Source organism: Schistocerca gregaria, chromosome 10 (assembly GCF_023897955.1).
Source record: "Schistocerca gregaria isolate iqSchGreg1 chromosome 10, iqSchGreg1.2, whole genome shotgun sequence".
Lineage (NCBI taxonomy): Eukaryota > Metazoa > Arthropoda > Insecta > Orthoptera > Acrididae > Schistocerca > Schistocerca gregaria.
The window spans coordinates 16,754,467-16,769,540 of NC_064929.1; positions in this window are offsets into that span (position 1 = coordinate 16,754,467).

A 15,074-nucleotide genomic window follows, 5' to 3' on the forward strand; every position below is an offset into this window, starting at 1 on the left:
CAATTTCTGTGTTTCATCAACACTCTGATAGTCCACAGATTACAGAATGCCACCAGTTGTGCATCGGAAACCACTACTGGTCTTCCAGGGAACGATCAAAGCGTAGACTGTTTGAGACATTACTCCCATGGAGGAAAGTGCGGATGGTGACTGTTGTATTCAATCCCGATTTAATTTCAGCGTTTCATCAACACTCTGATAGTCCATAAATTGCAGAATGCCACCACATGTACATCGGGAACTACTACTGGTCTTCCAGGGAACGATCAAAGCCTAGACTGTTTGAGAAATTACTCCCGTGGAGGAAAGTGCGCATGCTGACTGTTGTATTAAATCTGATGCAACTTCTGTGTTTCATCAACACCCTGATAGTCCATAGATTACAGAATGCCACCAGATGTGCATCGGAAACTACTACTGGTCTTCCAGGGAACGAGCAAATTTTAGACTGTTTCAGACATTACTAACATGTAGGAAAGTGCGGATTGTGACTGTTGTATTCACTTCCGACGCAATTTCTGTGTTTCATCAACACTCTGATAGTCCACAAATTACACAATGAAACCAGATGTACATCGGGAACTACTACTGGTCTTCCAGGGAACGATCAAAGCGTAGACTGTTTTAGACATTACTCCCGTGGAGGGAAGTGCGCATGGTGACTGTTGTATTCAATCCCGATGCAATATCTGTGTTTCATCAACGCTCTGATTGTCCACAGATTACAGAATGCCTCCAGATGTGCATCGGAAACTACTACTGGTCGTCCAGGGAACGATCAAATTGTAGACTGTTTCAGACATTACTCCTAAGTAGGAAAGTGCGGATTGTGACTGTTGTATTCACTCCCGAGGAAATTTCTGTGTTTCATCAACACTTTGAAGGTCCTCAGATTGCAGAATGCCTCCAGATGTGTATCGGAAACTACTATCGGTCTTCCTGGGAACGATCAAAGCGTAGACTGTTTGAGACATTACTCCCATGGAGGAAAGTGCGGATGGTGACTGTTGTATTCAATCCCGATGCAATTTCTGTGTCTCATCAACACTTGATAGTCCACAGATTACAGATGTGCATCGGAAACTACTACTGGTCTTCCAGGGAACGATCAAAGCGTAGACTGTTTGAGACATTACTCCCATGGAGGAAAGTGCGCATGGTGACTGTTGTATTCAATCCCGATGCAATTGCTGTGTTTCGTCAACACTCTGATTGTCCACAGATTACAGAATGCCACCAGTTGTGCATCGGAATCCACTACTGGTCCTCCAGGGAACGATCAAATTATAGACTGTTTCAGACATTGCTGCCAAGTTGGAAAGTGCGGATTGTGACTGTTGTATACACTCCCGAGGCAATTTCTGTGTTTCATCAACACTTTGAAGGTCCACAGATTACAGAATGCCTCCAGATGTGTATCGGAAACTACTACTGATATTCCAGGGAACGATCAAATAGTAGACTGTTTGAGACATTACTAACATGGAGGAAAGTGCACATGGTGACTGTTGTATTCAATCCCGATGCAATTTCTGTGTTTCATCAACACTCTGATAGTCCACAGATTACAGAATGACACCAGATGTGCATCGGAAACTACTACTGGTCTTCCGGGGAACGATCAAAGCGTAAACTCTTTGAGACATTACTCCCATGGAGGTATGTGCGCATGCTGACTGTAGTATTCAATCCCGATGCAATTTCTGTGTTTCATCAACACCCTGATATTCCACAGATTACAGAATGCCTCCAGATGTGCATCGGAAACAACTACTGGTCTTCCTGGGAACGATCCAAGCGTAGACTGTTAGAGACATTACTCCCATGAACGAAAGTGCGCATGGTAACTGTTGTATTCAATCCCGATGCAATTTCTGTGTTTCATCAACACTCTGATAGTCCACAGATTAAAGAATGACTCCAGATGTGCATCAGAAACTACCACTGGTCTTCCAGGGAATGATCAAAGCGTAGACTGTTTGAGACATTACTAACATGGAGGCAAGTGCGCATGGTGACTGTTGTATTCAATCCAGATGCAATTTCTGTGTTTCGTCAACACTCTGATAGTCCACTGATTACAGAGTGCCACCAGATGTGCATCGGAAACAACTACTGGTGTTCCAGGGAACGATCAAAGCGTAGACTGTTTGAGACATTACTCCCATGGAGGAAAGTGTGCATGGTGACTGTTGTATTCAATCCCGATGCAATTTCTGTGTTTCATCAACTCTCTGATAGCCCACAGGTTACATAATGCCACCAGATGTGCATCGGAAACTACTACTGGTCTTCTAGGGAACGATCAAATTGTAGATTGTTTCAGACATTACTCCCATGTAGGAAAGTGCGGATTGTGACTGTTGTATTCACTCCCGGTGAAATTTCTGTGTTTCATCAACACATTGAAGGTCCACAGATTACAGAATGCCACCAGATTTTCATTGGAAATCACTACTGGTCTTCCAGGGAACGATCAAGGCGTAGACTGTTTGAGATATTAATCCCGTGGAGGAAAGTGAGCATGGTGACCGTTGTATTTAATCCCGATGCAATTTCTGTGTGTCATCAACACTTTGAAGGTCCACAGATTACAGAATGCCTCCAGATGTGTATCGGAAACTACTACTGGTCTTCCGGGGAACGATCAAAGCATAGACTGTTTGAGACATTACTCCCATGGAGGAAAGTGCGGATGGTGACTGTTGTATTCACTCCCGATGCAATTTTTGTGTTTCATCAACACTCTGATAGTCCACAGATTACAGATGTGCATCGGAAACTACTACTGGTCTTCCAGGGAACGATCAAAGCGTAGACTGTTTGAGACATTACTCCCATTGAGGAAAGTTCGCATGGTGACTGTTGTATTCAATCCCTATGCAATTTCTGTGTTTCATCAACACTCTGATGGTCCACAGATTACAGAATGCCACCAGTTGTGCATCGTAAACCACTACTGGTCTTCCAGGGAACGATCAAAGCGTAGACTGTTTGAGACATTACTCCCATGGAGGAAAGTGCGGATGGTGACTGTTGTATTCAATCCCGATTTAATTTCTGCGTTTCATCAACACTCTGATAGTCCATAAATTACAGAATGCCACCAAATGTACATCGGGAACTACTACTGTTCTTCCAGGGATCGATCAAAGCCTAGACTGTTTGAGAAATTACTCCCGTGGAGGAAAGTGCGCATACTGACTGTTGTATTAAATTCGATGCAACTTCTGTGTTTCATCAACACTCTGACAGTCCACAGATTACAGAATGCCACCAGATGTGCATCGGAAACTACTACTGGTCTTCCAGGGAACGAGCAAATTTTAGACTGTTTCAGACATTACTCCCATGTAGAAAAGTGCGGATTGTGACTGTTGTATTCACTTCCGACGCAATTTCTGTGTTTCATCAACACTCTGATAGTCCACAAATTACACAATGAAACCAGATGTACATCGGGAACTACTACTGGTCTTCCAGGGAACGATCAAAGCGTAGACTGTTTGAGACATTACTCCCGTGGAGGAAAGTGCGCTTGGTGACTGTTGTATTCAATCCCGATGCAATATCTGTGTTTCATCAACGCTCTGATAGTCCACAAATTACAGAATGCCTCCAGATGTGCATCGGAAACTACTAATGGTCTTCCAGGGAACGATCAAATTGTAGACTGTTTCAGACATTACTCTCAAGTAGGAAAGTGCGGATTGTGACTGTTGTATTCACTCCCGAGGAAATTTCTGTGTTTCATTAACACTTTGAAGGTCCTCAGATTGCAGAATGCCTCCAGATATGTATCGGAAACTACTATCGGTCTTCCAGGGAACGATCAAAGCGTAGACTGTTTGAGACATTACTTCCAAGGACTAAAGTGCGGATGGTGACTGTTGTATTCAATCCCGATGCAATTGCTGTGTTTCATCAACACTCTGATAGTCCACAGATTACAGAACGCCTCCAGATGTGAATTGGAAACTACCACTGGTCTTCCAGGGAACGATCAAAGCGTAGAGTGTTTGAGACATTACTAACATGGAGGAAAGTGCGCATGGTGACTGTTGTATTCAATCCCGATGCAATTTCTGTGTTTCATCAACACTCTGATAGTCCACAGATTACAGAATGACTCCAGATGTGCGTCGGAAACTAATACTGGTCTTCCAGGGAACGATCAAAGCGTAAACTATTTGAGACATTACTCCCATGGAGGTATGTGCGCATGGTGACTGTTGTATTCAATCCCGATGCAATTTCTGTCTTTCATCAACACTCTGTTACTCCACAGATTACAGAATGCCTCCAGATGTGCTTCGGAGACAACTACTGGTCTTCCTGGGAACGATCCAAGCGTAGACTGTTAGAGACATTACTCCCATGAACGAAAGTGCGCATGGTAACTGTTGTATTCAATCCCGATGCAATTTCTGTGTTTCATCAACACTCTGATAGTCCACAGATTACAGAATGCCTCCAGATGTGCATCAGAAACTACCACTGGTCTTCCAGGGAATGATCAAAGCGTAGACTGTTTGAGACATTACTAACATGGAGGCAAGTGCGCATGGTGACTGTTGTATTCAATCCAGATGCAACTTCTGTGTTTCGTCAACACTCTGATAGTCCACTGATTACAGGGTGCCACCAGATGTGCATCGGAAACATCTACTGGCGTTCCAGGGAACGATCAAAGCGTAGACTGTTTGAGACATTACTCCCATGGAGGAAAGTGTGCATGGTGACTGTTGTATTCAATCCCGATGCAATTTCTGTGTTTCATCAACTCTCTGATAGCCCACAGATTACAGAATGCCACCAGATGTGCATCGGAAACTACTACTGGTCTTCTAGGGAACGATCAAATTGTAGACTGTTTCAGACATTACTCCCATGTAGGAAAGTGCGGATTGTGACTGTTGTATTCAATCCCGATGCAATTTCTGTGTTTCATCAACACTCTGATAGTCCACAAATTAGACAATGCCACCAGATGTACATCCGGAACTACTACTGGTCTTCCAGGGAACGATCAAAGCGTAGACTGTTTGAGAAATTACTCCCGTGGAGGAAAGTGCGCATACTGACTGTTGTATTAAATCCGATGCAACTTCTGTGTTTCATCAACACATTGAAGGTCCACAGATTAGAGAATGCCACCAGATTTTCATCGGAAACTACTACTGGTCTTCCAGGGAACGATCAAAGCGTAGACTGTTTGAGACATTACTTCCAAGGACTAAAGTGCGGATGGTGACTGTTGTATTCAATCCCGATGCAATTGCTGTGTTTCATCAACACTCTGATAGTCCACAGATTACAGAACGCCTCCAGATGTGAATTGGAAACTACCACTGGTCTTCCAGGGAACGATCAAAGCGTAGAGTGTTTGAGACATTACTAACATGGAGGAAAGTGCGCATGGTGACTGTTGTATTCAATCCCGATGCAATTTCTGTGTTTCATCAACACTCTGATAGTCCACAGATTACAGAATGACTCCAGATGTGCGTCGGAAACTAATACTGGTCTTCCAGGGAACGATCAAAGCGTAAACTATTTGAGACATTACTCCCATGGAGGTATGTGCGCATGGTGACTGTTGTATTCAATCCCGATGCAATTTCTGTGTTTCATCAACACTCTGATACTCCACAGATTACAGAATGCCTCCAGATGTGCATCGGAAACAACTACTGGTCTTCCTGGGAACGATCCAAGCGTAGACTGTTAGAGACATTACTCCCATGAACGAAAGTGCGCATGGTAACTGTTGTATTCAATCCCGATGCAATTTCTGTGTTTCGTCAACACTCTGATAGTCCACAGATTACAGAATGCCTTCAGATGTGCATCAGAAACTACCACTGGTCTTCCAGGGAATGATCAAAGCGTAGACTGTTTGAGACATTACTAACATGGAGGCAAGTGCGCATGGTGACTGTTGTATTCAATCCAGATGCAATTTCTGTGTTTCGTCAACACTCTGATAGTCCACTGATTACAGAGTGCCACCAGATGTGCATCGGAAACAACTACTGGTGTTCCAGGGAACGATCAAAGCGTAGACTGTTTGAGACATTACTCCCATTAAGGGAAGTGTGCATGGTGACTGTTGTATTCAATCCCGATGCAATTTCTGTGTTTCATCAACTCTCTGATAGCCCACAGGTTACAGAATGCCACCAGATGTGCATCGGAAACTACTACTGGTCTTCTAGGGAACGATTGTAGACTGTTTCAGACATTACTCCCAAGTAGGAAAGTGCGGATTGTGACTGTTGTATTCACTCCCGGTGCAATTTCTGTGTTTCATCAACACATTGAAGGTCCACAGATTACAGAATGCCACCAGATTTTCATTGGAAACTACTACTGGTCTTCCAGGGAACGATCAAAGCGTAGACTGTTTGAGACATTACTTCCAAGGAGGAAAGTGCGGATGGTAACTGTTGTATTCAATCCCGATGCAATTTCTGTGTTTCATCAACACTCTGATAGTCCACAAATTAGACAATGCCACCAGATGTACATCCGGAACTACTACTGGTCTTCCAGGGGACGATCAAATCGTAGACTGTTTGAGACATTACTCCCGTGGAGGAAAGTGCGCATGGTGACTGTTGTGTTCAATCCCGATGCAATTTCTGTGATTCATGAACACCCTGATAGTCCACAGATTACAGAATGCCACCAGATGTGCATCGGAAACTACTACAGGTCTTCCAGGGAACGATCAAAGCATAGACTGTTTCAGACATTACTCCCATGGAGGAAAGTGCGGATGGTGACTGTTGTATTCAATCCAAATGCAATTTCTGTATTTCATCAACACTCTGATAGTCCACAGATTACAGAATGCCTCCAAATCTGCATCGGGAACTACTACTGGTCTTCTAGGGAACGATCAAATTTTAGACTGTTTCAGACATTACTCCCATGTAGGAAAGTGCGGATTGTGACTGTTGTATTCACTCCCGATGCAATTTCTGTGTTTCATCAACACTTGGAAGGTCCACAGATTACAGAATGCCTCCAGATTCTCATCGGAAACTACTACTTGTCTTCCAGAGAACGATCAAAGCGTTGACAGTTTGAGACATTACTCCCATGGAGGAAAGTACGGATGGTAACTGTTGTATTCAATCCCATGCAACTTCTGTGTTTCATCAACACTCTGATAGTCCACAAATTACCCAATGCCACCAGATGTACATCGAGAACTACTACTGGTCTTCCAGGGAACGATCAAAGCGTAGACTGTTTGAGACATTAATCCCGTGGAGGAAAGTGAGCATGGTGACCGTTGTATTTAATCCCGATGCAATTTCTGTGTTTCATCAACACTTTGAAGGTCCACAGATTACAGAATGCGTCCAGATGTGTATCGGAAACTACTACTGGTCTTCCAGGGAACGATCAAAGCATAGACTGTTTGAGACATTACTCCCATGGAGGAAAGTTCGCATGGTGACTGTTGTATTCAATCCCTATGCAATTTCTGTGTTTCATCAACACTCCGATAGTCCACAAATTACACAATGCCACCAGATGAACATCGGGAACTACTACTGGTCTTCCTGGGAACGATCAAATAGTAGACTGTTTGAGACATGACTCCCGTGGAGGAAAGTGTGCATGGAGACTGTTGTATTCAAACCCGATGAAATTTCTGTGTTTCATCAACACTCTGATAGCCCGCAGAGTACAGAATGCCACCACATGTGCATCGGTAACTACTACTGGTCTTCCAGGGAACGATCAAAGCCTGGACTGTTCAGACATTACCCCCATGGAATAAAGTGCGGATGGTGACTGTTGTATTCAATCCAAATGCAATTTCTGTATTTCATCAACACTCTGATAGTCCACAGATTACAGAATGCCTCCAAATGTGCATCGGACACTACTACTGGTCTTCTAGGGAACGATCAAACTTTAGACTGTTTCAGACATTACTCCCATGTAGGAAAGTGCGGATAGTGACTGTTGTATTCACTACCGATGCAATTTCTGTGTTTCATCAACACTTTGAAGGTCCACAGATTACAGAATGCCTCCAGATTCTCATCGGAAACTACTACTTGTCTTCCAGAGAACGATCAAACGTAGACAGTTTTAGACATTACTCCCATGGAGGAAAGTGCGGATGGTGACTGTTGTATTCAATCCCGATGCAATTTCTGTGTTTCATCCACACTCTGATACCCAACAGATTACAGAATGCCACCAGATGTTCATCGGAAACTACTACTGGTGTTCCAGGGAACGATCAAATTGTAGACTGTTTCAGACATTAATCCCATGTAGGAAAGTGCGGATTGTGACTGTTGTATTCACTCCCGGTGCAATTTCTGTGTTTCATCAACACATTGAAGGTCCACAGATTACAGAATGCCACCAGATTTTCATCGGAAACTACTACTGGTCTTCCAGGGAACGATCAAAGCGTAGACTGTTTGAGACATTACTTCCAAGGAGGAAAGTGAGGATGGTGACTGTTGTATTCAATCCCGATGCAATTTCTGTGATTCATCAACACTCTGATAGTCCACAGATTACAGATGTGCATCGGAAACTACTACTGGTCTTCCAGGGAACGATCAAAGCGTAGACTGTTTGAGACATTACTCCCATGGAGGAAAGTGCGCATGGTGACTGTTGTATTCAATCCCGATGCAATTGCTGTGTTTCGTCAACACTTTGATAGTGCACAGATTACAGAATGCCACTAGTTGTGCATCGGAATCCACTACTGGTCTTCCAGGGAACGATCAAATTGTAGACTGTTTCAGACATTGCTGCCAAGTAGGAAAGTGCGAATTGTGACTGTTGTATACAATCCCGAGGCAATTTCTGTGTTTCATCAACACTTTGAAGGTCCACAGATTACAGAATGCCTCCAGATGTGTATCGGAATCTACAACTGATATTCCAGGGAACGATCAAATCGTAGACTGTTTGAGACAATACTCCCATGGAGGAAAGTGCGCATGGTGACTGTTGTATTCAATCCCGATGCAATTTCTGTGTTTCATCAACACTCTGATAGTCCACAGATTACAGAATGCCTCCAGATGTGAATTGGAAACTACCACTGGTCTTCCAGGGAACGATCAAAGCGTAGAGTGTTTGAGACATTACTAACATGGAGGAAAGTGCGCATGGTGACTGTTGTATTCAATCCCGATGCAATTTCTGTGTTTCATCAACACTCTGATAGTCCACAAATTACAGAATGACTCCAGATGTGCATCGGAAACTACTACTGGTCTTACAGGGAACGATCAAAGCGTAAACTCTTTGAGACATTACTCCCATGGAGGTATGTGCGCATGGTGACTGTTGTATTCAATCCCGATGCAATTTCTGTGTTTCATCAATACCCTGATACTCCACAGTTTACAGAATGCCTCCAGATGTGCATCGGAAACAACTACTGGTCTTCTAGGGAACGATCAAATTGTAGACTGTTTCAGACATTACTCCCATGTAGAAAAGTGCGGATTGTGACTGTTGTATTCACTCCCAGTGCAATTTCTGTGTTTCATCAACACATTGAAGGTCCACAGATAACAGAATGCCACCAGATTTTCATTGGAAACTACTACTGGTCTTCCAGGGAACGAACAAAGCCTAGACTGTTTGAGACATTACTTCCAAGGAGGAAAGTGCGGATGGTGACTGTTGTATTCAATCCCGATGCAATTTCTGTGTTTCATCAACACTCTGATAGTCCACAAATTACACAATGCCACCAGATGTACATCCGGAACTACTACTGGTCTTCCAGGGAACGATCAAATCGTAGACTGTTTGAGACATTACTCCCGTGGAGGAAAGTGCGCATGGTGACTGTTGTATTCAATCCCGATGCAATTTCTGTGATTCATGAACACCCTGATAGTCCACAGATTACAGAATGCCACCAGATGTGCATCGGAAACTACTACTGGTCTTCCAGGGAACGATCAAAGCATAGACTGTTTCAGACATTACTCCCATGGAGGAAAGTGCGGATGGTGACTGTTGTATTCAATCCAAACGCAATTTCTGTATTGCATCAACACTCTGATAGTCCACAGATTACAGAATGCCTCCAAATGTGCATCGGAAACTACTACTGGCCTTCTAGGGAACGATAAAATTTTAGACTGCTTCAGACATTACTCCCATGTAGGAAAGTGCGGATTGTGACTGTTGTATTCACTCCCGATTCAATTTCTGTGTTTCATCAACACTTTGAAGGTCCACAGATTACAGAATGCCTCCAGATACTCATCGGAAACTACTCCTTGTCTTCCAGAGAACGATCAAAGCGTAGACAGTTTGAGACATTACTCCCATGGAGGAAAGTGCGGATGGTGACTGTTGTATTCAATCCCATGCAACTTCTGACTTTTCATCAACACTCTGATAGTCCACAAATTACACAATGCCACCAGATGTACATCGAGAACTACTACTGGTCTTCCAGGGAACGATCAAAGCGTAGACTGTTTGAGACATTAATCCCGTGGAGGAAAGTGAGCATGGTGACCGTTGTATTTAATCCCGATGCAATTTCTGTGTTTCATCAACACTTTGAAGGTCCACAGATTACAGAATGCCTCCAGATGTGTATCGGAAACTACTACTGGTCTTCCAGGGAACGATCAATGCGTAGACTGTTTGAGACATTACTCCCATGGAGGAAAGTGCGGATGGTGACTGTTGTATTCACTCCCGATGCAATTTTTGTGTTTCATCAACACTCTGATAGTCCACAGATTACAGATGTGCATCGGAAACTACTACTGGTCTTCCAGGGAAAGATCAAAGCGTACACTGTTTGAGAAATTACTCCCATTGAGGAAAGTTCGCATGGTGACTGTTGTATTCAATCCCTATGCAATTTCTGTGTTTCATCAACACTCCGATAGTCCACAAATTACACAATGCCACCAGATGTACATCGGGAACTACTACTGGTCTTCCTGGGAACGATCAAACCGTAGACTGTTTGAGACATTACTCCTGTGGAGGAAAGTGCGCATGGAGAGTGTTGTTTTCAATCCCGATGAAATTTCTGTGTTTCATCAACACTCTGATAGCCCACAGAGTACAGAATGCCACCAGACGTGCATCGGTAACTACTACTGGTCTTCCAGGGAACGATCAAAGCCTGGACTGTTTCAGACATTACTCCCATGGAGGAAAGTGCGGTTGGTGACTGTTGTATTCAATCCAAATGCAACTTCTGTATTTCATCAACACTCTGATAGTCCACAGATTACAGAATGCCTCCAAATGTGCATCGGACACTTCTACTGGTCTTCTAGGGAACGATCAAAGCGTAGACTGTTTTAGATATTGCTAACATGGAGGAGAGTGAACATGGTGACTGTCGTATTCAATCCCGATGCAATTTCTGTGTTTCATCAACACTTTGAAGGTCCACAGATTACAGAATGCCTCCAGATTCTCATCGGAAACTACTACTTGTCTTCCAGAGAACGATCAAACGTAGACAGTTTGAGACATTACTCCCATGGAGGAAAGTGCGGATGGTGACTGTTGTATTCAATCCCGATGCAATTTCTGTGTTTCATCAACACTCTGATAGTCCACAAATTACACAATGCCACCAGATGTACATCGGGAACTACTACTGGTGTTCCAGGGAACGATCAAAGCGTAGACTGTTTGAGACATTACTCCCGTGGAGGAAAGTGAGCATGGTGACCGTTGCATTCAATCCCGAGGCACTTTCTGTGTTTCATCAACACTTTGAAGGTCCACAGATTACAGAATGCCTCCAGATGTGCATCGGAAACTACTACTGGTCTTCCAGGGAACGATCAAAGCGTAGACTGTTTGAGACATTACTCCCATGGAGGAAAGTGCGCATGGTGACTGTTGTATTCAATCCCGATGCAATTGCTGTGTTTCGTCAACACTCTGATAGTCCACAGATTACAGAATGCCACTAGCTGTGCATCGGAATCCACTACTGGTCTTCCAGGGAACGATCAAATTGTAGACTGTTTCAGACATTGCTGCCAAGTAGGAAAGTGCGGATTGTGACTGTTGTATACACTCCCGAGGCAATTTCTGTGTTTCATCAACACTTTGAAGGTCCACAGATTACAGAATGCCTCCAGATGTGTATCGGAAACTACTACTGATATTCCAGGGAACGATCAAATCGTAGACTGTTTCAGACAATACTCCCATGGAGGAAAGTGCGGATGGTGACTGTTGTATTCAATCCCGATGCAATTTCTGTGTTTCATCAACACTCTGATAGTCCACAGATTACAGAATGCTCCAGATGTGAATTGGAAACTACCACTGGTCTTCCAGGGAGCGATGAAAGCGTAGAGTGTTTGAGACATTACTAACATGGAGGAAAGTGCGCATGGTGACTGTTGTATTCAATCCCGATGCAATTTCTGTGTTTCATCAACACTCTGATAGTCCACAAATTACAGAATGACTCCAGATGTGCATCGGAAACTACTACTGGTCTTACAGGGAACAATCAAAGCGTAAACTCTTTGAGACATTACTCCCATGGAGGTATGTGCGCATGGTGACTGTTGTATTCAATTCCGATGCAATTTCTGTGTTTCATCAACACTCTGATAGTCCACAGATTACAGAATGCTCCAGATGTGAATTGGAAACCACTACTGGTCTTCCTGGGAACGATCAAACCGTAGACTGTTTGAGACATTACTCCCGTGGAGGAAAGTGCGCATGGAGACTGTTGTATTCAATCCCGATGAAATTTCTGTGTTTCATCAACACTCTGATAGCCCACAGAGTACAGAATGCCACCACATGTGCATCGGTAACTACTACTGGTCTTCCAGGGAACGATCAAAGCCTGGACTGTTCAGACATTACTCCCATGGAGGAAAGTGCGGATGGTGACTGTTGTATTCAATCCAAATGCAATTTCTGTATTTCATCAACACTCTGATAGTCCACAGATTACAGAATGCCTCCAAATGTGCATCGGACACTACTAGTGGTCTTCTAGGGAACGATCAAACTTTAGACTGTTTCAGACATTACTCCCATGTAGGAAAGTGCGGATTGTGACTGTTGTATTCACTACCGATGCAATTTCTGTGTTTCATCAACACTTTGAAGGTCCACAGATTACAGAATGCCTCCACATTCTCATCGGAAACAACTACTTCTCTTCCAGAGAACGATCAAACGTAGACAGTTTGAGACATTACTCCCATGGAGGAAAGTGCGGATGGTGACTGTTGTATTCAATCCCGATGCAATTTTTGTGTTTCATCAATACTCTGATAGTCCACAAATTACACAATGCCACCAGATGTACATCGGGAACTACTACTGGTGTTCCAGGGAACGATCAAAGCGTAGACTGTTTGAGACATTACTCCCGTGGAGGAAAGTGAGCATGGTGACCGTTGCATTCAATCCCGAGGCAATTTCTGTGTTTCATCAACACTTTGAAGGTCCACAGATTACAGAATGCCTCCAGATGTGTATCGGAAACTACTACTGGTCTTACAGGGAACGATCAAAGCGTAGACTGTTTGAGACATTACTCCCATGGAGGGAATTGCGCATGGTGACTGTTTTATTCAAACCCGATGCAATTTCTGTGTTTCATCAACACTTTGAAGGTCCACAGATTACAGAATGCCTCCAGATGTGCATCGGAAAGTACTACTGGTCATCCAGGGAACAATCAAAACGTAGACTGTTTGAGACATTACTCCCATGGAAGAAAGTGCGGATGATTACTGTTGTATTCAATCCCGGTGCAATTTCTGTGTTTCATCAACACTCTGATAGTCCACAGATTACAGAATGCTCCAGATGTGAATTGGAAACTACCACTGGTCTTCCAGGGAACGATCAGAGCGTAGAGTGTTTGAGACATTACTAACATGGAGGAAAGTGCGCATGGTGACTGTTGTATTCAATCCCGATGCAATTTCTGTGTTTCATCAACACTTTGAAGGTCCACAGATTACAGAATGCCTCCAGATGTGTATCGGAAACTACTACTGGTCTTCCAGGGAACGATCAATGCGTAGACTGTTTGAGACATTACTCCCATGGAGGAAAGTGCGGATGGTGACTGTTGTATTCACTCCCGATGCAATTTTTGTGTTTCATCAACACTCTGATAGTCCACAGATTACAGATGTGCATCGGAAACTACTACTGGTCTTCCAGGGAAAGATCAAAGCGTACACTGTTTGAGAAATTACTCCCATTGAGGAAAGTTCGCATGGTGACTGTTGTATTCAATCCCTATGCAATTTCTGTGTTTCATCAACACTCCGATAGTCCACAAATTACACAATGCCACCAGATGTACATCGGGAACTACTACTGGTCTTCCTGGGAACGATCAAACCGTAGACTGTTTGAGACATTACTCCTGTGGAGGAAAGTGCGCATGGAGAGTGTTGTATTCAATCCCGATGAAATTTCTGTGTTTCATCAACACTCTGATAGCCCACAGAGTACAGAATGCCACCAGACGTGCATCGGTAACTACTACTGGTCTTCCAGGGAACGATCAAAGCCTGGACTGTTTCAGACATTACTCCCATGGAGGAAAGTGCGGATGGTGACTGTTGTATTCAATCCAAATGCAACTTCTGTATTTCATCAACACTCTGATAGTCCCCAGATTACAGAATGCCTCCAAATGTGCATCGGACACTTCTACTGGTCTTCTAGGGAACGATCAAAGCGTAGACTGTTTTAGATATTGCTAACATGGAGGAGAGTGAACATGGTGACTGTCGTATTCAATCCCGATGCAATTTCTGTGTTTCATCAACACTTTGAAGGTCCACAGATTACAGAATGCCTCCAGATTCTCATCGGAAACTACTACTTGTCTTCCAGAGAACGATCAAACGTAGACAGTTTGAGACATTACTCCCATGGAGGAAAGTGCGGATGGTGACTGTTGTATTCAATACCGATGCAATTTCTGTGTTTCATCAACACTCTGATAGTCCACAAATTACACAATGCCACCAGTTGTACATCGGGAACTACTACTGGTGTTCCAGGGAACGATCAAA